The following is a 27524-nucleotide window of genomic DNA, read 5'->3' as shown; positions in this document are numbered from 1 at the left end:
CTTTGGGAAGTCCTGTAGATATCTGTTGCATTATCTTCAAAGCCCCATGATGCAAATGGCCCAATCGCCTGTGCCATAACTTGCCAATGTCTTGGCTTTGCACCAATTTTTCTTTCGTACTCAATGCTGCACAATCATCTACCTCTAGTTTATAGAGATTCTTCACCTGAATCCCTATCCTCTTGGTCTGACCCGTGGCTATGTGTCTTAGGAACACCTTTCCTTTACTGAAGACAACATCGTAGCCTTTGTCCTCCAACATCACGACTGATACCAAGTTCTTCTTCAGTCCAGGCACATACATCACATCTATCAAGGTGAGAGGAGCTCCATGCTCCCTCTGAAAAGCAACCATGCCCACTCCTGAAACACTATACCTTCCATCATCACCCATCTTTATGCGCATCTTGAGGTCTTTCTCCTCCAAGGCACTAAATAAACTTTTATCACCGATCATGTGGAATGAGGCTCCACTGTCAATATACCAGACACAACCCATCATCAATGACACCATGCATGCAATGAGGGTAAATTCCATTTCAAACTGAGAGGCTAATGCCTCACCTTCCGATCCTTCCAAGGATCCCTTCTTGGACTTCTTCGATGGGCAATTAGTCGCATAATGTCCCATCTCAATTGAAGTATGATATGAATTCGATTTGCACCTGCAACCCCGAACTTCAAACTTCGAATTCTCTTCTCAATATACTGTTCACAGCTCCGATAAACTTGGCTCTGATACCATGTAGAAATTCTGCAAATTCTCTACAAATCTCGCTCTAAGACCATGTAGAAAATTTGATTGTAGATTAACCTGATAATGCAATATAACCAAAGAAAAATACTATAACCTACTTCTACTATCAATTTGCGGAAGCTTAAAGATTGAGTTGAACACTATAACCAGAAGAAGAAGAATCAATGCACAATACACATGAGAATACTTTGGGGAAAGCCTCAGCTAAAAACCCCACTATCTGTATTATCATACAAGGTGGAAATACATAGGAATTATACAAAGCCTTAGCTCTCATAGCTAGCCGGTTCTCAGTACAATCCTCACAGATGCTCACAAGAAATCCTGGCTTCTCACAAGCCTTCCTCTCTGCCCTCCAAGCTGCTATTTCCTTGCATTGTTCCTCTGGGATGATCTCCTTCAACCAAGTGGAACACTATCTCACACACTGTCAGAACTGCACAATCCTCAAGGAATTTATTCCTTCTATATGCATGTGTTTTCCTATAAAGAAAAATCATGCATGTAGAAGAAATAAATTCCTTGAGGATTGCGCAGTTCTGACAGTGTGTGAGATAGTGTTCCACTTGGTTGAAGGAGATCATCCCAGAGGAACATTGCAAGGAAATAGGAGCTTGGAGGGCAGAGAGGAAGGCTTGTGAGAAGCCAAGATTACCTGTGAGCATCTGTGAGGATTGTACTGAGAGACAACTAGCTGTGAGAGCTAAGGCTTTGTATAATTCCTATGTATTTCCACCTTGTATGATAATACAGATAGTGGGGTTTTAAGCTGACACTTTCCCCAAAGTATTCTCATGTGTATTGTGCATTGATTCTTCTTCTTCTGGTTATATGTGTTCAACTCGATCTTCAAGCTTTCGCAAATTGATAGTAGAAGTAGGTTATAGTATTTTTCTTTGGTTATATTGCATTATCAGGTTATTCTACAGTCATATTTTCTACATGGTCTTAGAGCGAGATTTGTAGAGAATTTACAGAATTTCTACAATAGAGAGGCTCCAAAACGAAGCTAAGGCAAAATTTTGGAGGGTGGTTGTAACCGCTACAACAAGAATTTTTACCTCGGCTCCTCCCACATAGCCTTGAGAGTCTATAATCTTTTCTTTGAGGAGTAAGTAGTGGCTCCAACGCCCCGCCCACAGTGTTAGTGATCTATGGTGTAACGATGTGTCTTGTAACTTTCGCTTAATTTAGAAGCCTACTAACTATCCAACACGTTTTCATAGATGTATTGTAACTGTTGTAAGACTGATCTTGAACACTTGTAATGCATGTTGTGTTTAACACTTGAACTCATTCAATTGTTGTAATACATATATATTAATGAAAATGTATTGTATGAGCTATTAACGTTGTCTTTCCCGTGTTGGTTACCTCCTTCGACATCAGAAAAACTTTTCATGTAAACTTGTTATAACAATTGTTGCACTCATGCGAACTCCTTTGTTATGTGTTGTATGTGTTATCTTTCCTTGTGTGTTGTGACTGCTGCATCCGTGTGGACTGCTCTTCTGGAATTTATGCACGTCCTGTTGTGTTGTGTGTTCCTAACATAGTTGGGTCTTCCTCCCATCCAACTTGGGACTCACTCCCACCCTCTCCCTCTATAGTGAAAGAACCATTGACACAAGTACACTAGCAATCAATAGGCACGCGGACCTCACTACTCGAAGACAAATAAGACCACTCTCTTGTGCTGACAAGCAAGAGATGAGGCAAATATTTAAGATAATGGCAATCAGGCCATCATACTGGATGGGACTCCCACACCAAACTATGTGAGGTCTAGTTGGGACTTCATACCGTGGTGATCCCCCAAATTTTGGCGGCTCCAGCACCATCGAGGAATTTTCCTTTCACCACCCACTTATTGAGGGCTTCCAGGTGAAAATCATCTCCACTACTAACCTAGGGAATATTTTAAGAATGGAAATTTATCTTAAAGATAAGAAACTGTGGTGAATATTACTAATCCATAATATGCAAACTATAAAATGCTTGGTGATATTTTAGTAAAAATATTCAAACTTCTAATAATTTTATATAGTCTCTATAAAATTTTAGTGATTTTTAAGGTAAAATGTTTATTCTCATAAAATTTGGGCGAATCATTTTTAGGAAAAAATTGGGAATTGGCGATTTTTTTTTTTTGGAAAAATCATAGAAAATTAGCTCATCTGCGAATATTAGCCCCTAAAATTTTCCCTGCCCCAACCCTTGGTATTTTCCCTGAGACCACGTCACCCGGATCCAAAAACTTCTAGCAATCCAAAGCTCAACCGAGAAAGAATCCCATCACACCATGGTTATCATGAAATATAAAGGCAAGGCTAAAACCACTGTCAAAACCTAAAATAATCTATGCCACCAACAACAAAGAAACCAAAATACACACATACATATTCCATGCATACCAAAACCAACTAGGAAATCACACATGCAATTTGTTACCTGCAAGTATTCCTACTGAAGCTTCCTGATCCAACCTTTCCTTGCTTGATCCTTGCTTTCCTTGTCCTTCCTTTGCTTGTTTGTCCTTCCTTTTCTTTCCTTGTACTTCGTTTCCTTGCTTGCTTTTCCTTCTCTTCTTTGAGACTAACTCCAAAAAGGAACTGAGAAAAGGCTACCAACTAATGCTATGATGCCTTTTTATTCTTGGTGCCTCTAATTTCTTCATTTTTCCATTATTTTCCTTTCTTTTCCTCCTCACATGTAACCTCTGACCTTTCACCTCCCTTTTCTCCTAATTTCCTTTATTTTCATAAATAAATATGCCAATTAATGCCTCTTTTCCTTTTCGAAGCCTTTTCCGTTTCCTTTGTCTATTTCCCCTTAGCCATAAGCGCAACAAGTGATGCCTACTAGGATATTTTCCCCAAAAATCATCTTGGAATAAGTGTCCCATGACCTTGGTCTTATTTTTCCTTTATTAACTTTTATTACATAAGATTTTGACCCGAGGTTGTTACACTAACTCTATCAACAATGCCTTAGGTTATTTCCATTGTATAGACCATACTACCATGTTGCAACCAATGCTACTGTTGGAGAGGTAAATCCCCTCTACGGATAGAGGCGATCCCTACTAGCCCAGAATGGGTCTAGCAACAATCAATCAATGCTACTGTGCAAGTTCCTAATTCCAAATAAAAGAGAGGCAATGAACACCTACTTGGATTCCAACGCTATTTTTTGATGAAGAGATGCCGCTCTCGCTCCTTTTCTCTGGCCGGTCACGATCCTCCACGATCTCCGTGAATAGATACCTGCACACACGAAGAGAAAGACAAACACAAGCGTGAAATCTAATAAAAGCAATTATACATCAGTCAGAAAGGATGTAATTCACATTAACCATTACAAAGACAAATGAGAATGGAACCATAACAGTAGTCATCTATTATTAATCAATAACAGAGAAAGGTACAACCAAAGTTCTGACGCTGAGTCCTTCTCTAGAGGGTCCAGCCAGCAAGTCTCTTAAGCATTCACCCTTGGAGGTAGATTCTCCCAAAACAAAGCTCTCTCTCACACAAGCAATACTCACAACCTTCCTTAAGCTTCCTCTAGCAAAACCACACTTGTCACACCAACTACCTACTAGCAGCAATCTAAGCACTATGAATTCCACACTATCCAAAACTATCCAAAAAACTAGCTGCTCATGGCAATGGTAGAGGCTTAAATAGGAGAAGGAGTCTCCACAAATGGTGGGATGATGAGCTTATCTCCAAGGAAGGTGGCTTAAATGATGAAACAAACATGCCAGAGAAGGGAGGGCGACATTGACAAGGCCAACAACCAGGTCTGGAGTCATATGGAAGGCCGGCTGTTAGGACAAACTCGCCCAAACTGGATCAGCGCGGGTCTATAACTGCACTGGAGCGCTGACATCGCAGCTGAATAATAGGGAAGGTCATGTCAGCGCGACCATATATGAATAACAGATGCGCTGACTCATGAAATTCGACCAACGCGGGAAACACGTGTTCTTCCGCGCTGGCAGCGCATTCCGTCTGTTATGGAGCGCCCGTCAGCGCGTTTATCTTGACAAAAGTCGCGCTGATAGCAAAACTTTGGCAAAGTGGGTCATTTGGCCAGTTTAGAGAGCATGAGCATGATTGATTTGAATTCATAACATAGTAGGGAGACTGGCAGAGAGACAGTGACAAATTACTGTGTAACAGCTACCACTCTTGCAACTCCTCAAAATTGTATACATGTCAAATTACATTACTTCTTCTCTATCCATACTCCAATTATCTCTTCCATGTCTGTACACACTACATGCCTTAACTTATGCACTGATTGGGTATCTATTCCAAACACCACGTGCATTTCTTGAAGTGTATATCTTGACATATGATCTAGCTATTTATACCTGTCTCCATCATAATGCTCAACCTAAAACATCAAAACTTCCAATTTCCTATCTCGATCATGAAGGTCCTCCATAATACCCGTGTTACATTTTTGAACCTTTTGTATGTTCATAAGTTTGACCTCTTTACCATGTTGTTGCACAAAAACTTGAGTAAGTGTCAAACTGGTTAGATGGCTAGTCCAACCACCTTATTAATTCATGCAAGGCACATTTTTCATGATGAAATCTAACCTTCTCCATTTATAACTCAATCATTTTTATACATATCGTGTCAAGGAAACCCCATGCCTTGTTGTTCTATGAAGTTACCCCCAAACTAAGCTCTTTAATCAAATCACCACCCATTCCATCTCTAAGTCACACAATGTATCATGAAAATACATGGTTGCTACCAACTACAAGTTATCCTTCCTCTCCATTTTCTCTTTGAGACACAAAATGTTTTGAACCATCACACATCCAAATTACGTAACCACCTTCCACTACCTTGTCCATCATGAGCTATGGGACGTGTTACCTATTTACTTGATCTGATCTCCAAGGTCTATTATGACATGGGTTACAACAACCTCATTTTTCAAATCTTGCAAAACTTAATTTTGATACCACCTTTATGATCAACTCGTTGAGAGATTCTGACAATATATGCCTTATCTCAATTTGATTCTTATATTTAAAGTTATGCCCATTAAGAGTTTGGACCATTAAATTAGACCACGTAATCATTATGCCTCCATTTTTCATCCATATGGCCCCAACTTGGACCGTATGGCACTAGCATGCCAACACCATGTGGGGTTTGTAGATCTCTCCACTACCCCCCATGTGCTTTCATACCTAATTATATTTGGGTCTGTGTATTCATGCAAGTCCTTTTCTACCCCCAGATACTCAAACTCCTAGATGTCCTAGTGGAAATACTCTGTCGTGGAAAGGTTATGATGGTGGACCAACCCTCTAGCAATGAGAAGGACTTTTACTTCAACTTGTATTTAGGTTGATCCCCTTGCCACACTACAACCCCAAATTTCTGGATCTAATCTACATGTGATATAACTAGTGCAAGGCCCAGCAATGCTTATGTGATGCGAGCCCCATATGAAGGATAGAAAGGCTTTATCTAACCCTAGGATGCATCTAGGACCCTGAAAGGTGTACGCCCTTTTCCACTCCTACATCCTGAGATACATGTTGGCATGAAGGTAATCCAGCACATGAGAAATCCAACTTGCAGAAACACGTTGGCCCGTGCGAACCAACCCTCCTCCCCCCCGAACTTTTAAATTCTTGGTTTTTTTTACAATGAGTGAAGGAAAAAAGGAAGAACCAACCTTAAATTTCACAAGTTTTCAAAATAACCACACCAAGAAGTTATTATTGATCAAGCCAACTACGCAACCTATTACAGGTTTGTTAAATTCATATTTAGAAGCATATATATCTATTAACACATGAATGTGGAATATGTAGAATTGCATAACTTGCGCAAGGATAGCCATAGTCTATCCTTAGATGTCACAAGTCCATTAATCAGGTTGATCGTTGTATTCAAAGCCATTATTTTCAAGAAATAGAGAGATAAAGCATGAACACATGAATTATCAACATTATTCATGAACTATTATTTATCAGCACAAACTAGGTAATTCATTCAATTCATAGCATACATGATAAACTGAAACTCATGAGTATGGAAGTGAACTACCCAATTGAAGCATTCATTATAACCATAACCATATCAAGTTCTTTGTAGATCAAGAATATAATAATGAACCTCCAACATTCATTCATGAATATATAGGACCATGCATTATTCAATAACATAAAAATAACTATGATTGTCCATAATCCAAATATGAACAAATCATTATACTTATATGAGTGTCTTAGAATGGATGGAAACTAAAGGAAGAATTTCCAATCTCCCACCAACCATAGGCTAGATGCATTGCAAATTTCTTGTAGCCAACCACCCCTAATCCAGATCCAAAGTCTAAGCGGATGGTGGTTTAGGAAAAACTCACACCAAAGATTGGTAAATACTTAGGATATGGAGTCCACCATTTAGGTGGTTTATTAACTACCCTCTAGTAGTAAGACCCACCTCACTTACTCCTCTAAACTTGTTTAAAGGGCTTCACCCAAGGTCTAAATGGAGTATTTCTCAGACCAAGAGGTTGTCAAATCCATTTTCTAAGTGGTATATTAATTGTATTTTCATAGCAAGCACCATAAGGGTCTGTAGTGTACTATCTAGGTGGTTTATCATCTCTCTAGCAAGAACCACAGTGACTCGGATTTCCCTATCTAGGTGGTTTATTACCTATACAACAAGAACCATAGTGATTTAGTCTATAATAGCCCAAGGTTAAAAGTTCATGTAATAAAGTTAATAAAGGAAAACTAAGACCAAAGTCATGGGACATGTATTCCAAGTTGAATGTAGGGAAAAACATCCTAGTGGGTGTACATTTCAGTATATTATGGCTAAGGGAAATTGGCAAAGGAAAAGAGGCATTAATTGGCATTTTATTTATGAAAATAAAGGAAAATAGGAGAAAAGGGAGATGAAACATCACAAGTTTGCATGAGAGGGAAATTGAAGAAAATAGAAGCCTCAATAATAAAAAGGCTTCTAAGGATCAATTCACATCTTTTGTCAGTTCATTTTTCTAGATCTCTCTCTATTCTCTCATATTATTGCACACTTAGAGCATTCTTGAAGCACTCTAGCATTGGAGAAAGGAACTGAAAGGAAGGATAAGAAGACAAAGGAAAACAGGAGACAAGCAAGGAAATGTTGGATGAAGTAGTTTTAGTAGGAATACTTGTAAGTAACAAGTTTAATGTGTGAATTCCTAGTTCGTTTTTGAATGCATGGTACATGCATGTGTGTATTTGGTTATCTTACTATCATTGGCATGGGTTTTGCTAGGTGTGACAGTGGTTTCAACCTTTCCTTCCCATTTTCGGATAGCCATGGTTTGATGAAGTTTGTTTTATTTGGTTGAGCTTTGGATTGTCAGATGGTTTTGGAACTAGGTGAGGTGGTCTCAAGAGCATTCCCATAGGGCCTAGGAATCCCTTGATCAATTTTGGTAGGATTGTGGTAAATCCTGAGGTTGGAGACATGCAAATTCCTCAAGGTATTGGTGAAGAAACTCCGAGACATCGAAGCTTATTTTGCCTAGTAATCCCTTGACCAATTTTGGTAGGATTATGATAAATCCTAAGGGTGGAGGTGGTTTAATATACGGGAAGCCTTGGTTGTTTATGTATTGGTTTACTTATGTGATCTATTGACTAGTTTTTGCAAGATCGCGAGAGCATGAGGGTGGAGTTGTTTCAATCTCTGATAAGCCCTAGTTGTTCTTGAGTCCCACATTCATGCTTGGAATATGGCACAGGGTGATTCATTGAAAGAAATATTTGGTTCAACTCAATATATGGTGAGGTGGTACATGGAAGTCCCTGACTTGGTTGGCTTTTTCTTATGTTAATAAGAGCTCTTTCCCTCTTGTATTTAATGAGTAATTGTTATTATCTGGCTTTGATGGCTATTCTATCATGGTTACTATTCTATTTATATGTTGATTATAAGCATGGTTTCATAACAAGTTCTAGTTATGGCTCTTGACATGTTTGATTTGTTGATGAGTGGTTAATGAATGCATGAGCTAAAAAATGTGATTGAAAATATTATGAGAGGGAATTAGACCTTGTTGATGATTCTCAGATAAATATTAGACCCCTATGTTCAGATATGCATTCATGACCTGTAGATTACATGTTCACCATATGTTTGACGAAATGATTTTCATGTTCTAGGCAGTCTAAGTCATGTTCTGATTTCAAATTTGTATGTCTAGCATTATTGTCATGTCATTATTGATTCTGAAAAGTTACAGTAAGTTTTGAGCAATGGTATGGAGGTTGGCTTGGAATCTAGGCTTAGATCTCGAGACCGCATGCTCCTAACTGGAAAAATAGGGTTGTAACCGCATGGATGTAATCTTGTGCATGTGGTTGGAGGCTTCCAACTGCATGGAGCCCTTGCTATGGGTGCGTTGAGGACCCAAGGCAGAAAAAGAGGGGTCCAACTCAAGGTTTGGACACCTGGAATGGTTTCTCAGCCTTTGAGTGTCATGTAGACCCTGTTGGATGTTGTGAGATGTCATTTTTTCTTTAGTAGTTGGTTCCACTTCCTTAATGGGGCCTAGGAGGTCGAGTCATGTCATAGTAGCTCTTCTTCTCATGTTTACCTTGGTAGGCCGATGAAATTGGGTAAATGTGGGAGGGGTGGTTACAGATTGGTATCAAAGCATGGTTCAATACTTGGATTGGATGAGAGGAATGTGTTTTTCGTGCATATGTGGTTGTTATGCATGCATTGTCATGGTTATGGTTATCATGCATGAGGTCATTGTATGCAGTTAGTATTATCAAGAATGATATCAGTATATTGATGTGATTATGTATATACATGTACTATACTAATCTACACTAATTTTGTAGATGACATAGCCTCCCCTAAACATCACTGATGTATGCTGATTATGTTTGTATTTGGTTTATATAACATGGTATGTTTGCAGGAAGAAGAAGATCAAATGTGACTAGAAAAACTATGGATTACAGTTCACGAGACTCTCCTTACAGATTAGATGAGTAGCTAAGAGATGGGTACTCTCCATACATATCATACACTTTGAGAAGTTTAAAGGTAGAAATTAGAAGTTGCAAAGCAAATAATGATAGGATCATTCAGTCACAGGAAGGAATTTCCAAGGCATAGGAGAAAGAAGTAGAGTTCAATGCAGTTATTCTTTGGAGTTTTTCATACTTACAGAGATGGGGACAACCACATATCAGTTATGGATAGGAGGAAATGACTAATGGGGCATATGTTAGCATGTCTCATGGTGGGCACAAGTGAGACAAAGATGACACAATCAGAGATGGCAGGTTCTTGGATACACTTGATAGGAGAGGTAATGGATATGGATTCTACTTTAGTTCTAGTTTAGACATGTATCATGGTCATCATCACTATCATCCTTATAGGAGGAGTGACACGAGATATTTTCTGGATGAGTTCAAGAAAGCCAAGCCACCTACATTTCATGGAGAGTTGAAGAGACTTAAAGATGTAGAGGAATGGTTTCTTGTGATGAAGAAGTTCTTTGAGTTGCATGATTACATAGAGAATATGAAGGCCAGGATAACTATTTTTAGTCTCAAAGGGAAAGAATACATATGGTGGGAAGATGTGAAGCGTGTCAAAGGCATTAGGACAGAGGAGTTGAGTTGGCATGAATTCAAGAGACTCTTCAGGAAGAAGTACTTTATAGAGAGGTACTATGACAATAAGGCCATTGATTTTTATGAGCTGAATATGGGATCGATGACAAATGAGGAGTACATGACTAAGTTCCTAGAATTTTTGAAGTATGTGTTGTATATTAAGGATGAGAAAACCAAAGTTCAAATATTTATCAGCGGATTGCCATTCGAATTTAAGGATCATATTGAGTATGATGATCCTCATTTGTTGGAAGAATTCATTAGAAATTTGAAGCACTGTTATGAGCACTCAAAGTGTAAGAACGAGTCTAAGAAAGGTTGGAAAGGGAATAAAAATACTAAAGGTAAATGGCCAACGAGGTGAACAAGGCCTCAGGATGTAGGTGAGAAAGATAATGTTGCTCCTTACAAGAAGTTTAAAGTAGTAGAGAAGGGACATGGACCTTACCGTGGAAAGAAAAATAGAGCTAATGGTAGGAGAATTGTAGTGTTGGATATGTGGAAAGGATCATCTCAAAAAGGATTGTTCTTCGTATATAGGTGGTAGGCCTCAAATCTATAGTGCTCAAGAGGCACAGACAGTTGGGGATGTTAGGCAGAGAATTCCTCGGATCTATGAAGCACTTGATAACAACAAGGAGGATCACCAAGAATCCATTATTGAGATGGAAGATAAGCTTTGTGATCGAGTTGTTTCTATTTTGATTAACCCTGGATCTAATTATAGTTATGTTAAACCTGATCTAGTGGATAACTTTGGTTGGAAAAAAGAAGTGCATGAAAAGTATTGGTTGGTGCAGCTGGCTATAGGTATTATGAAAAGACTTCATCATTAGGTAAGAGTTTGTGCATTTGAGTTGAACGATACACCTACATCAGTGCATTTGAATGTGCTTCCATTGGGTTCGTACAATATGCTTATGGGTATGATTGGTTGTGGCTTCATAGGACTAAGGTGGATTGCTATGAGAAGGCTATTGAGTGTTTGGATGATGATGGGGAGCAGATATTCTTGCAGGGTAAGAAGAAGACTACATTAGTGAGAATGGTTACAACTATGCATGAAAATCATAGTTGCAAGAAAGGGTGTGTATTATTAGTAGTGCATGTTTCCAGTGATAAAGGTAAGGATGTTGAGGATGTTGAAGAGGTATATGGTATTGCAACAATTTTAGGATGTGTTTCCAACAGATATTTTAGAGTTACCGCCTCACATGGAAGTGGACTTTTCTGTTATGTTGATACCAAGAGTAGCTCCAGCATCAAAGGTACCTTACAAGATGAGCACTCTAGAGCTAATGGAATTGAAGTTGTAGTTGAAGGAAATGCTTATTAAGGGATACATTAGGCCAAGTGTGTCACCTTAGGGTGCACTAATATTTTTTGTGAAGAAGAATGATGACACTCTCAAGTTGTGTATTTATTACAGGTAGTTGAATAAGGTGACGATCAAGAACATGTATGGTTTTCCAAGGATTGATAACTTGTTTGATCAACTCAAGGGAGAATCAGTGTTCTCAAAGATTGATTTGAGACCAAGATATCTTCAGGTACACATCAAAGAAGAGGACATCTGCAAAACTTCTTTCCAGTCTATGTATGGGCATTATGAGTTTGTTGTGGTTCCTTTTGGTTTAACAAATGCTCTAGCTACTTTCATGTGTTTGATGAATAGTATGTTGCATCATTATCTAGACAAGTTTGTGATAGTATTCATTGATGATATATTGATGTTTTCTAAGAATGAGGAAGATCATACCGAACACTTAGCATTAGTATTGATATTTCTAAGAGATCATCAGTTGTATGCCAAGCTTAGTAAGTGAATTTTATTTCAGACAAGGTACATTACTTGGGACATGTTGTTTCCAAGGAAGGTCACATAGAAGTGGATCCAAAATATATCAAAGCTATCATGGAATGGGCAGCTCTTGGGAATGTGGAAGACGTTAGATCATTTATGGCGTTAGCAAGTTATTACTGGAGGTTCATCAACAAATTCTCATGGATTTCCTATCCTATCACAACATTGAAGAGGAAAGGAAATAAATTTTAATGGACAAAGGAATGTGCATCTAGTTTTGAGCTGCAGTTGAAGCAATTTCTTACAAATGTTCTAGTTCTAAAGACTGTAGATCTATATAAATATTTTTTGGTATGTAAAAATGCTTGCAAGAGAGGGGTTGGTGTAGCCATGATGCAGGAGAGACAGGTGGTATGTTATGAGTCAAGGAAACTAAATGAGCACAAGAAAAATTATGTGACGCACGATCTTGAGTAGGAAAGGACCATTCATGCATTGAAGATGTGGAGGAATTGTCTTCTTAACAGGAGGTTTGTGTTAATGAGTGATCACAGTGGGCTGAGATACTTGTTTGACCAACCTAATATGAATGTCAGGTAAGCTATATGGTTGGCTACACTCAATGAGTTTGACTTCGAGATCAGGTGCATTAAGGGTAAGGAGAACATGGTTGCAGACAATCTTAGTAGAAGAGTGTAGGTGAATCACATAACAATTATGAGTTCAAATGGGACAGATTTATAATATTGGATCTTATAGGAAGGACAACAGGATGAAAAATACCAGTATCTTAAGCACAGGTTACAACAACAAGGTACAGGTGACATGATCTATGTGTTGGACAACAATGAGCTCAAGAAGATTATCTTGATGGAATTTCATGTTAAGCCATATTCGGGTCACTTGGGATATAAAAATACATTGACAATAGTTAAGAAGTTCTACCATTCGTCGAATTTGAAGAAATAGGTGGCACAGTTTGTTGCGAGATGCTTGGATTTTAAATGGGTAAAAGCATAATGTTAGCATCAAGGTGGTTTAGTGCAGCTGATTCTGATTCCTGAATGGAAATGGGAGGTCATTTCCATGGACTTCATTACATATTTATCGAGGATATCTAAACAGCATGATTCTATTATGGTTGTGGTTGATAGGTTGGCCAAGGTAGCTCACTTTATTCCAATGAAGTCTATCAATTTAGCTAGTGAGGTAGCATATGTCTTCATTAGAGAGATAGTGAGATTGCATGGTATTCCTAAGAAGATTGTGTCAGACAAAGATGCCAAGTTCACTTCCAGGTTTTGGAAAGAGTTATTTGTAGGTTTGGGTACAGATTTGGCCTTCAATACAACTTATCATCTGCAGATATATGGATAGGTAGAGAGAGTCAACAAGATTCTAGAGGATATGTTGAGAATGTATGTTATGCACCAGCAGAGGAAGTGGGAAGAGTATCTACCACTATTTGAGTTTTCTTACAAAAATGGGTATCAGGAGTCACTGAGGATGATTTTTTTTGAGGCACTTTATGGGCAGAGTTGTAATACTCCTATCAGCTCGAGTGATCTAGTGAACAGGGTACTGATCAGACCTGGCATATTGGTAGAGATGGAATGGGAAATGTTGGTAATCAAGAAGAATCTAAAGGAAATATGGGATAGACAAATGATTTATGCATATCAACGTAGGTAATTTAAGGAGTTTTAGGTCAAGGAACATGTGTACTTGGGAATCAAGCCCAAGAAGAGCTCCTTGAAGATTGGGTCATGTGCCAAGTTGGCACCCGGTATTGCAAGACTTTTGAGATCCTTAAGAGGATTGGACCAGTGGCCTAAAGACTTGCACTGCCTCTGCCTGTGAAAGTCCACGATTTTTTGCATGTTTCATTGCTTAAAAGATATGTGAAATATGTTCATCATGTGATTGATTGGTCTATATTGTAAGTGGAGCCAGAAGGAGAATTCCAGCCAGAACCTCAGTGCATTTTGTAGTAGAAACAACTCATGCTCTGTAACCAAGAAATTGAGCAAGTCAAAGTGTAGTGGAAGCACTTTGGGCCCAATGAAACTACATGGGAGATGGAAGATCAAATGTGGGTTGTGTATCCTTCATTGTTTTTTGGTGGAGGTCAAGGAGTTTTGTATATGTATGCCTTTATGTATGTTTTTTATTGTAAATACCACAATGATCTGTGTTATAAAGCTCCAATAAGTAGTATGGTTGTCATGTTGTCATGTTTGTCATGGTGGTTTTGCTTTTCAACAGGTTCATTGTAAATACTACATCGATCTAGATTATAAAGCTCCATGGGTAGCATGTTTTTCTCTCAGTGGTTTGCTTGTTATACGTGTCATAGAACACCGAGGACAGTGTTCCCCCAAGGGGGTGGGGTCTGTAACAAGCACGAGTTAAAATTTCATGTAATAAAGTTAATAAAGGAAAAATAAGACCGAGGTCATGGGACATGTATTCCAAGCTTAATGTTGGGAAAAACATCCTAGTGGTTTTTCATTTCGGTTTATTATGGATAAGGGAAATTGACAAAGGAAAAGAGGCATTAATCTTCATTTTATTTATGAAAATAAGGGAAAATAGAAGAAAATAGAATCAATAATAAAAATGTTTTCTAGGATCAGTTCACATCTTTTGTCAGTTCAGTTTTGGAGCTCTCTCTCTCTCTCTATTCTCTCATACTATTGCACACTTAGAGCATTCTTGGAGCACTCTAGCATTGGATAAAGGAAAGTAAAGGAGATACAAGAAGGCAAAGGAAAGCAAGGGAAAAGCAAGGAAAAGTTGGATCAAGTAGTTTCAGCAGGAATACTTATAGGTAATAGGTTGCATGTGTGATTTCCTAGCTGGTTTGTGAATGCATGGTACATACATGTGTGATTTCCTAGCGAGTTTGTGAATGCATGGTACATGCATGTGTGTATTTGGTTCTCTTGTTGTGATTGGCATGGGTTTTTCTAGTTGTGAGAGTGGTTTCAACCTAGCCTTTCCATTTCTAGATAGCCATGGTGTGATGGGGGTTCATTTATCTAGTTGAGTGTTGGATTGCCAGATGGTTTTGGAGCTGGGTGAGGTGGTCTCAGGAAAATTCCCATAGGGCCTAAGAATCCCTTGACCAGTTTTTGCCAGGTTGCGGTAAAGCCTGAGGGTGGAGATAGGAAAATTCCTCAAGGTATTGGTGAAGAAACTCTAAGGCATCGAAGATTTCCTTAGGCCTAGTAATCCCTTAAGCCTGAGGGTGGCGGTGGTTTAATATCTGAGGATCCCTAGTTGTTTATGTATTGGTTTGCTTATGTGATCTTTTGACTGATTTTGGCGAAATTGTAGGAGCATGAAGATGGAGGTGGTTTAATCTCCAAGAAGCCCTAGTTGTTTTTGTCTTGAGTCCCACATTCATGCTTGGAATATCACATGGGGGTGATTAGTTGAAAGAAATATTTGGTTTATCTCAATCTATCGTCGGGTGGTACATGGATGTCCCTAATTTGGTTTCATTTTGCATATGTTAATAAGAGCTATTTTCCTCTTGTATTTAATGGTTACTTGTACTTATTATTATGTGGATTTGATGGTTATTCTATCATGGTTATTATTTTGGTTATATGTTGGTTATAAGCATAGTTTCATAACAGGTTCTAGCTATGGCTCTTGATTTGTTTGATTTTTTAATGAATGATTAATGAATGCATGAACTAACAATGTGATTGTAACTATTATGAGAGATAAATATACCTTGTTGATGATTCTCAGATAAGTATTAGACCCCTATGTTCATATATTCATTCATGATCTGTAGATTACATGTTCGCCATATGTTTGACGAAACAACTGTCATGTTCTAGGTACTCTGGGTCAAATTCTTCTTTCAAATTTGTATATATAACATTGTTTTCATGTCGTTATTGATTCTGAGAAGTTAAAGGAAGTTTTGGGCAGTGGTATGGAGGATGACCTAGAATCTAGGCTCATATCTCAGGACCACGCGCTCCTAACTGGAAAGAATGGGTTGTAGCCACATGGATCTAATCTTGCACATTTGGTTGTAGGCTTCAAACAACATGGAGGCATTTCTATGGGTGTAATTGAGGGCCCAATGCAGAAAATGAGAGGTCCAGCTCAGGGTTTGGCCACCTGGAATGGTTTCTCAGCCTCTAAGTGTCCTGTAGCCCCTATTGGATGTTGTAAGATGTCAATTTGTCATGAGTGCTTGGTCCCACTTCCTTAATGGGACCTAGGAGGCTGGGTCATGTCATAGTAGCTCTTCTTCTCATGTTTACCCTCGCAAGCTGGTGAAATTGGGTAAATGTGGGAGGGGTGGTTATATAGTCATCCATTCGGACTCTCACCACGGGGGCTTCACTCAATCAAACTCTGACATATCACATGCGCTTGTGGCATACTAAACCATATCCCTAATTTGACAACATATTACCTTTAAAAATCACATTATTTAACCCCCTACCAATATGAACCCAATACACCTTCCCAATTTAAAAAACCCCTGCTTTCACTAGATATTGTAGATATCCATTTTTTCATTCACATATTTTAATCCCTTTATATAATTCATTTATTTTGAGCTCCATTTTTTATACATACCAATATAAAAACCCTTTACCCCCTAATATATGCCCAATATATTATGTCATTTTTTCCTCAATGTATATCCCCTAATATGAACACATGTGGTATGGTATTTCCCCCCTAGTGAAGCCCTCGTGCCTCCCACTAACCACTCAGGCATAAACACATAGTCAAATTATACAACATTACATGGAATAACACCTAAAATCACAGAGCATGCGGCTTAACAACAAACTCTAGCACTGCTCAGTCATATTTGTTTTAGCTCTAGTAGCTCCTTATACTCTAATACTATAAACAAGTGGACTCTCAACATTCTAGGTAGAGCATAATCGATACAACCAAGAAGTAACTGAGAGCCAACTAGTCATATGGTCATGTGTTTCTTTCTTCCACGATGTTTTCCATTGCTCTCCTCATCTTCATCGATTGTTGTTCTTCTTGTTGCCTCTGGCCTCTTGGCCTTTTGTTCTACCTTTCCCTGAGGTTATAGCCCTCATCCTTGATCTATAAGGGGGACACTGATGGGCACGACCCCATGCCCACATCACCTATCAATTAATTTGGTTGATTGGCCTACAACAGACCTTTGAAATGTAATGAGGGTGGATCTTGATTCTTTAAGGCATGAAACCTGCCTTCACTTTAGAATAATGATCTATGGTGTCCCTCCCTTCAACCCAACATTAAAGTTTATCATTTAATTTTCAAATATTCACCATTTTTTTGCTCAATCAGTTGTGGCTCTCACACTAGCGTTACACAATTATATTTACAAAAATGGGGGTGAAATAAAATGGATGTTATAGAACCCACCCCCCTAAGGGAACACCATCCTGGGTGTTTTATAAACATAGAACAAAAATAAAATCTAAGCTTTATATTTATAGCTCTTTACATTGGGTCCAAAGTTCTTCCATTTCACTTTGACCTACTATATTACTAAATTTTAGACTGCGATATGTCTTCAGTCTAGGTCACACAATGGTTTTTGTTTGAATTCTCCCTTGGATTCCACCTATATCAAACACCAATAAAACACGTGATTAGTGTCATGTGCATTATTTTTAAGAAAAGATGTGTTAAATACATTATATACTTTTTTTGTGGGTGGAAAGGCAATTATATAAGCCACTAGTCCCACTCTTTCCAAGATATGAAAAAGCCTTAAAATCTAGGTGCTAATTTAGCACAAGACCCCACTTTCAGTGAGCTCTTCCTTTGTCTAATGTGGAGATATAAATTCTCTTTGACATGGAATTATTTGTGCATTCTCTGTTTTTATGCATAGTTCTTTTTCCTATCCTGGGCTACCTTAATTTCTACCTAATATTGAGTACTTCTTGTTCCATTTCACTCAGCATGTCAGGTCCAAGAACAAATATATTCACTATGTCACCCTAGTTGATGGGAGTGTTACATTTTATCCCATACAATGCCTCAAAAGGGCACATATTCAGTGACTCATGATACCCATTATTGTATGTAAATTCAACTAATGACAAGAATCCTTCCCAACTCCTTGGCTCATGCATGATATACATCCTCAACATGTCCTCTAATTTTTTTTTCACCATTTGAATTTGGCCATTTATCTTAGTATGATATTTTGCACTAAAATCTAATTGAATCCCAAAGCCAACAAACAATTCCTTCCAAAGTTTTGATGTGAAATTGGAATCCTGATCTAAAATGATCTTCTTGGGTATGTCATGCAATCTAAATATTTCCACTTGTTCAAAGATAATCATTTTGGGAGTAGGTAGGAATGTCATCTCCCTATCTAGTTTTACTTCCAAATCATCTCACCAACATCAAATAATCATGAAACAAATTTCACACCACCTTACCTCTTGTTCCACCACCCGTTCACACTGTCAACTGTGTTTACCACTCCATATGGAACGTGTGCAATGCCCCTCATTAAATTCCTTGGCTATAGGCTAGGGCTCGCATCCCACATCTAAGCACCTTCCTTGAGGAAAAATTTCTAATGTGTTATTCAAAAGATGTTGTGTACGTTGGGGGCTAGATACTTGAAAAGCAGTTTTATAAATATTCCATAATTTGCTGTTGAAAAGTGTGCAACAAGAAATGCTTGTTGAGAATACAACAAGATGATGGAGCTTAGTGAAAAGAGTCGCCTTCACTAAGTGGGCCCACAGGCTATTTTTGGCGCAAGTCTATTTTTAGACTATGTCTATTTTTAGACATATGGACCATGTCTATGTTTATGGATGATTGATCAAGTTGGGAAAAATAGATGGACTTCTATTTTTGATGAAAGTGTGAGTGATCACAGTGTGAGTGATCAAAGTCTATTTTTAGACTGGCTGTCAAAAATAGAAAAGTCAAATATTATTATCTCACAATAATATTTGGACTATAAACTTGATCTTATTCTCTTGGAGCACTTCAGTTTGAGCTACAGAGGTGGCACATGCAGCTGTCAGAAGGAAATACGCTTTTCTTATGAGTCAGTTGAGTTGTTGCATGCATGACTTCAGTTAGAACTCAAGTGAGTTGAGTTTAGTGGACTGGAGGTACAGTTGATGGAGTTGTGTTCAATTTGACTTAGTTAAACTAGTTGTAGTTAGTCTAACTGCAGATAGACTAATGATGAGTTGTTAAACTAATTATTAACTCATAATACAACTAAAGAATACATCAGTTAACTCAGTTTCATGTCAGTGCATGTTCAGTTCAACAGGGACAAGTGGTAGAGAATCAGATTGCTATCAGTTGTGACTATAGTTGTGCATCAGATCTTGCACAATCAAGGGATTGAGTATGCCAATGAGTCTGCTCACGTATTCGGCCCACATTTTAGCCTTTGCTCACGTCCACAAAGAGTGAGTGACTATTTTGCAGGTGAAAAACGAGTTTGGGAAGCCATTCTCATCAGTTCTTGAGCAGGTATTGAGCAGTGGAGGCAGGCAAGCAGTGGAAGAGATTTGGAGATCAAATCTTAGCTGTATTGTGTGTAACAGGTGGAGATACTTGTGAGAAGTATTATGATGTGTAATGTTACATGATTCAATCAATATAATATACAGATAGTTGGGGTTTTTAGCGAGATGCTTTCCCCGGGAAAATACTGTGTTGATATGTGTGATTGATGCTTCTATGTGCACCTGTGAATGTTTCTGCTTCTGTAAATTGATGATCAACGTAGAGGAGATTATGTATTATACATGTTCCGCTTATAATTGTATGATCAGGATAATCTCTGTGAATATGTGTTAAATTATTCAAAATTTCTACATGGTATCAGAGCTAGATGATTTGTAGAAAAAGTTTCTACATGGTATCAGAGCTGCTTGATTTGTAGAAGAGATTTTTACAGGATATCAAGCGAGGATTGATCATTAGATCTACTATTTAGGAAGTGTTTACATTCTATTTCTTCAGGCAGAGTCTGTAATCGGGCCAGGTAGCCTCTGGATTCATCCTTCCTTTGGAAGGTGAGATATCCGGTGAATGCCCATACAGTCGATCTCTGTACAAGAAATACTTTGTTCTCACGAATTCTAGATCGGAAGCAGTTGAGTTTTGTGCTGGTGGAATTCGAATTTAATTCCAAAGCAAGAGATAAAAACTCAGAAACATTCAGTTCGAGAATGGAGATAGTATGCCCCAGTATCTCACGAGGTTCACTCAGTGTCGAGATGAGCTGGGAAGTGTGGGGGTTACTGTTGATGATGAGGATGGTGAGTCTAGGACTCCTTGACCTTCCTAAGAGTTGGCATAGCTACCAGGACTCGGTGAATGGAAGGGAGAAACTGCCAAATTGGGAACGACCATGGTCGGATTTGATGCAGGAGGAGATTAGACGGAGCACCAGAGACGGTTCTTCATCCATGCAGGATGAGGAGAACTGTGCCTTAGCGAGTAAGGCGAAGAAGGGGAAGGAGAAGGTTTCTCTTTTCAAATCTTGTTCTTCTAGTGATGGGAAGAAGGTTGACAAGGCGAAGGTGAGATGCTTTCGTTGTCATGAGTTGGGTCATTATGCAACTAATTGCCCAAAGAAGAAGTCCAAGAAGGGATCCGGGGAAGGATCTGAAGGTGAGGCACTTGCTTCACAGTTTGAGTTGGATTTCACACTCTTCGCATGCATGGTTTCATCCATGATGGGAAGTGGTTGGTTTCTTGACAGTGGAGCTTCTTTTTACATGACCGGTGACAAAAGTTTGTTCAGTACTTTGGAGGAGAAAGATCTCCAGATACTCATAGGGATGGGTAATGATGAGAAGTATAGTGTCTCAGGTGTAGGCACGGTTATTTTTCAGAGGGAGCATGGAGCTCGCCTTACCTTGACCGATGTCAAGTATGTACCAGGACTGAAGAGAAACTTGGTGTCGATCGCGATGCTGGAAGACAGAGGCTATGATGTAGTCTTCAGTAAGGGAAAGGTTTTCCTTAGACACATCATCACCAGACAGGTGAAGAAGATTGGTTCACGAGTCAAGAACCTGTATGCTCTTGAGGTTCAAGATGCATGCAAAGCCTTGAGCAGCAAGGCAACTGATGGAGACTTGGTGGTTGAGAGGGAGCGTATATTACCTCTCAACATGCAGAGCCAGAAGAAGTCTCAGACGATTGTGGAGGAGCCACGATTGGTGCAGCAGCTTCAGGAGATTGTGGAGGAGCCACAACAAGGGAAGCTGAGAGGAGATCGAGTAGAGACATCTACTCATCCAGAGACCTCCAGTAGGGGGAAACTTCAAGCCAGGTGGGCTAAGGGATCGCATGCATCCATACCTCCAGGTAGGAGGTGGGGTGATGTGGATTGATCATCCCAAGGAGGAGGGGCAAGATCCTTGAGGTACCCAACCTCTTGGATGAGACCTTGCTACGGGAGCCCCGATGTGTAGTAGCAGGAACTCACTGATTGGGTAGAGACAGATGCGGATGGAGCGGCAGAGAGAGCGACAGTGTAGGGAATCCCAGGACAGTGCATAGCTAGCAGGCTGTAGCAATGCGAGAGGCACAAGTGTTTTGCACAGTGCTAGGTGGCACAGAGAGGTGTGCAATGGTGCAAGATGTATGGAGATGTTGCAGTAGCGCAGATGTCAGAGAGGGAGCACTTGTCAGCAGCAGGTAGAGCTTCAGCATCAGAGGGTGTTTTTATCCCAACAGGGAGGTCAGTTGGGAGGTGCAGTGCGGATGCAATGCTGGGAGATAGAACCAGCAGCAGCACGGATGCAGTCAGAGATCAAAGTGACAGAGGCTAGAGTAGTCAGATACTGAAGAGAACAGAGATGCAGAGTTTCAGTCGACAGAGGCAATAGCAGTCAGAGACTTTGATGACAGAGCAAGCGGACCAGCCAGATGTGTTGCATGGAGAACATTCCAGAGTTACAGGATCGGGTTTGAGAGGAAGCCTTTCTTGTTGAGAGGGAGTGTTGAAAAGTGTGCAACAAGAAATGCTTGTTGAGAATACAACAAGATGATGGAGCTTAGTGAAAAGAGTCGCCTTCACTAAGTGGGCCCGCAGGCTATTTTTGGCGCAAGTCTATTTTTAGACTATGTCTATTTTTAGACATATGGATCATGTCTATGTTTATGGATGATTGATCAAGTTGGGAAAAATAGATGGACTTCTATTTTTGATGAAAGTGTGAGTGATCACAGTGTGAGTGATCAAAGTCTATTTTTAGACTGGCTGTCAAAAATAGAAAAGTCAAATATTATTATCTCACAATAATATTTGGACTATAAACTTGATCTTATTCTCTTGGAGCACTTCAGTTTGAGCTACAGAGGTGGCACATGCAGCTGTCAGAAGGAAATACGCTTTTCTTATGAGTCAGTTGAGTTGTTGCATGCATGACTTCAGTTAGAACTCAAGTGAGTTGAGTTTAGTGGACTGGAGGTACAGTTGATGGAGTTGTGTTCAGTTTGACTTAGTTAAACTAGTTGTAGTTAGTCTAACTGCAGATAGACTAATGATGAGTTGTTAAACTAATTATTAACTCATAATACAACTAAAGAATACATCAGTTAACTCAGTTGCATGTCAGTGCATGTTCAGTTCAACAGGGACAAGTGGTAGAGAATCAGATTGCTATCAGTTGTGACTATAGTTGTGCATCAGATCTTGCACAATCAAGGGATTGAGTATGCCAATGAGTTTGCTCACGTATTCGGCCCACATTTTAGCCTTTGCTCATGTCCACAAAAAGTGAGTGACTATTTTGCAGGTGAAAAACGAGTTTGGGAAGCCATTCTCATCAGTTCTTGAGCAGGTATTGAGCAGTGGAGGCAGGCAAGCAGTGGAAGAGATTTGGAGATCAAATCTTAGCTGTATTGTGTGTAACAGGTGGAGATACTTGTGAGAAGTATTATGCTGTGTAATGTTACATGATTCAATCAATATAATATACAGATAGTTGGGGTTTTTAGCGAGATGCTTTCCCGGGGAAAATACTATGTTGATATGTGTGATTGATGCTTCTATGTGCACCTGTGAATGTTTCTACTTCTGTAAATTGATGATCAACGTAGAGGAGATTATGTATTATACATGTTCCGCTTATAATTGTATGATCAGGATAATCTCTGTGAATATGTGTTAAATTATTCAAAATTTCTACATTTGCATCATGAGAAACTTGAGAACATTTGATTCTCAAATACACTATAGTGAATAACGTTAATCACATTGTTATCTTAGATGTTTATAAAAAGAAATGTCAACCTCTATACAAGGGGGATAACCTAGATGCAATTTATTATAGATACTATTTACTCTATTTTATTGCTAATCTATCTATACATGAATGAAATAAAAGTAGTTTACATGTTAAGTTAACTTGGTGAAACTTCCTAAATCCTTCTTTGAAGAGGAAGTGATCTTGACTCTGAAGAGATATGTGGTGTATTCTTTACAATTATATTTAATTCCAATTTTGTTCATAACTGTACATTTATTTATTTGTTGCAAATATTATGCATATATGTATATATATTTTAGATTGAATGAGTGATGTGTGTTGGCCCTATAAAATATCAAATGTGTCAGACTATCAATTGACCTTTTCCACTATAATAGTTTTCAATTATTAAGGTTTCTACTTTCATATTTCAATACAAAATTTTATAATTGGAATTTGTTGAATTTGTTGTTTACATATATTTGCTTGTAACTAGAGTTTTTAGTTTTATGATGTGGTATCTTTAAATCAAGCATTAAATAAAAAAATAGTAATAAAAAATAATATAGGCTCAATTAAAAAAGTGAAAAAAATAATAAATAAAAAAATGATTCAATTCAATTTATTATATGGTAATTCTATTTTTCTTGTGTCGAGAGGTGCTCTACATCCCAGTACAGGGGAGATGTTCAGACGTAATGTAAAGAAGTAACTATTTCAATATTTTTTAAATATCAGGAAAAATATAAGAAAAAAAGTTAGCTTCATATGTTTTAATTAATATTCAAATTAAAACATATATAAATGTAAAATGTAATACAATGCAAAATGTAAAATGTAATGCTAAATGTAAGATATAATATAATGTAATGTAAAATGTAAAATACAAAATGTCAAATCTAAGGCATAGAGTTACTAATTTGATCAGAAGAAATTGGTTTGTCTATAATGTAAAGTTAACATATTATTGTTTCTTTAACAAGTTATTTCTTTATATAATACTATTAGTATTATAATCAATAATATTTATTATTATTATTCTAATATATTACAATAATAATCATCTAAATATATTATATTATAATTATATTAGACCTTACATATATTATTGATTACAAAAAGTGACAATTCTTGATCATATGGATGGAGAGAGAGTGAGAGAGTGAGGGAGTGATAAGGGAGAGATCAAGAGAGTGTGAGGGATAGAGGAGAGAGAGGGAAGAGAGAGGGTGGAGATGGAGGGGGCAGTGGGAGGGAGAGAGGAGAGAGGGGGGAGATAATGATAGAGTTGGAGAGAGAGAGAGCGAGAGAGAGAGAGATGGGGGGAGAGAGACACGGAGGCTTCACTCAATGAACTTCTAACATATCACATGTGTTCATGGCATATTAAACAATACCCCTAATTTGAATACATATTGGAAAATTCCTATAAAAATAACATTATTTAACCCCCTATCAATATGAACCCAATACACCTTCCCAATTTAAAAAACACCTGCTTTCACTAGATATTGTAGGTATCCATTTTTTCATTAACATTTTTTATACCCCTTTATATTTTTTCATTAACTTTGAGCTCCATTTTTTATACGTGCCAATATAAAAGCCTTTACCCCCTATTATATGCTCAATATATTATGTCTATTTTTCCTCAATATATATCCCCCAATATGAATGCACGTGGTATGGTATTTCTCCCCCAACGAATCCCGCATGCAAAGACAAAGGGAGGTGGGAGAGAAAGGAAGAGATAGAAAGAGAGAGGGAGGGATAGAGAGAGAGGGAAGAAGAAAGACATAGAGAGATAAAGGTGGAGAGAGAGAGGAAGTGACAAGTGAGAGATGAAAATAGAGTGAGGGAGTGACAAGGGATAGATAGAGAGAGAGGGAAGACAGAGAGAGAAGGGGAAGGGAGAGAGAGAGGAAGTCATAGGGAGAGAGAGATAGATAGACATGGAGAGAGAGTGTGTATGTTTGGGGAGTGAGCTAGAGAGAAAATAAGGAGAGACATAGGGAGATAGAGATACACTATTATATAGTATTGACCATTATTAACCATATAGGCAAAAGAAGAAAGGCCTTTACAAAAGGTAAAAGAAGTTAGAATTAGAAAGTCATCAATAATTTTGTTTTTCACTGAAATACATGCATTAATTAAGTGTATATGTTGATTCCTAATCCAATTTGATTGATTGCACTACATGCAATAATTTCGGTATAGTTATTGATTTCTAATCCAATTTGATTGTATGCATTAGATGCATTGATTTCAATGTAATTATTGATTTCTAATCCTATTTGATTGCTTGCACTAGATGCATTGATTTTAGTGTAAATGTTGATTTCTAATCCTTTTTTATTACTTGCACTAGATGTGTTGATTACAATGTAAATGTTTATTTCTAATCCTATTTGATTTCCTGCACTTGATGCATTGATTTCAGTGGATATGTCAACTTTTTATTTGAATTAAGTAGATGCATGATATGCATTAATTTCAAAGTAATTAGTATGCATTGATTTCAATGTAAGCACAAGAAAATTATTGACAATATGGATTGATTTTTGTGTTCTAGTAATTCAACCATAAATAAAATACTTGAATTTTCAAGTTACATAAAATGTTCACTTACCTAAAATATTTGCTTCTTGAAACTATAACGGATTTGTAATTGACTACATTCTTATTATTTTTATTTTCCATCATTCAACATTGTTAATCACCTGTGACATCACCTTTGCATTCAAACAAGGTAATAGAAAATAACTACCATTAAAATCTACTTGGGATTTAACACTCCATGAGTCACAATGATTGACTTTGGAGAAAACTACTATTAATATGATAGCACAAGAGAGAAAAGTTATGATGTTTACTACAATAGCTTGAGTTAAAGATTTGAATGATTTACGATTTCAACTTCCATTTTCATATGATTGATATAAAAAGAAGGCAAAACTAATAGCTGTGATAATAAGAACAATAGAAGAAAATAATTTGAAATTGATCATAATGAATACTATCTGTAATTGTCTACATTCCTAGTATTCACATTTTCTATCATTCAACGTTGTTACATTGTCACTTTGCATTCAGAATTAGTATTTCATCATTTTTCATCATTCAAGTTATTAACATTCACCATCATCTCAACAAATTGAGAAAATGAGCATATTTAAAATTTAAATGACCATATTAATCTTAAACATGTTTAGCATATTTAAAATGATCCAATATGATATATGTTAATTTCAAAGTAATTAGTGTGCATTGATTTCAATGTAAGCACAAGAAAATTATTGACAATGTGCGTTGATTTTTGTGTTATAGTAATTCAACCATAAATAAAGTACTTGAATTTTCATGTTAAATAAAATGTTCACTTACCTAAAACATTTGCTTCTTGAAACTATAAACTATTTGTAATTGACTACATTCTTCATTTTCCATCATTCAACATTGTTAGTCACTTGCGACATCACCTTTGCATTCAAACAAGGTAATAGAAAATAACTACCATTAAAATTTACTTGGGATTTAACACTCCATAAGTCACAGTGATTGACTTTGGAGAAAAATAATATTAATATGAGAGCGCAAGAGATAAAAGGTATGATGTTTACTACAATAGCTTGAGTTAAAGATTTGAATGATCTACGATTTCAACTGCCTTTTTCATATGATCGAAATAAAAATATGGCAAAACTAATAGGTGTGACAATAAGAACAATAGAAGAAAATAGTTTGAAGATTTTAATGAGCATATTTAAAATTAAAATGACTAGATTAATCCTAGACATGTGTAAACATTTACTCAAATTTTACACTAAAAAAGGGATTTGAACCTCAAGAGATTTGATCCCTCTCAACACTTGATAAATCCGGAATTAAGATGAATCTAAAATTACTTATAATACTTAAACATTTTTATTTTCATATCTTTTTCCTTTCACTTTTTTTACATATAAATATAGAATTTTAATATAATTTTATTATTTTATTTAAAAAATTCATTTTCATCCA

This window comes from Pinus tabuliformis, chromosome 6, assembly GCF_031772625.1.
Source record: "Pinus tabuliformis cultivar Carrire ecotype Pingquan chromosome 6, CPIR1, whole genome shotgun sequence".
Lineage (NCBI taxonomy): Eukaryota > Viridiplantae > Streptophyta > Pinopsida > Pinales > Pinaceae > Pinus > Pinus tabuliformis.
Note: the sequence above shows the minus strand (reverse complement) of the source record.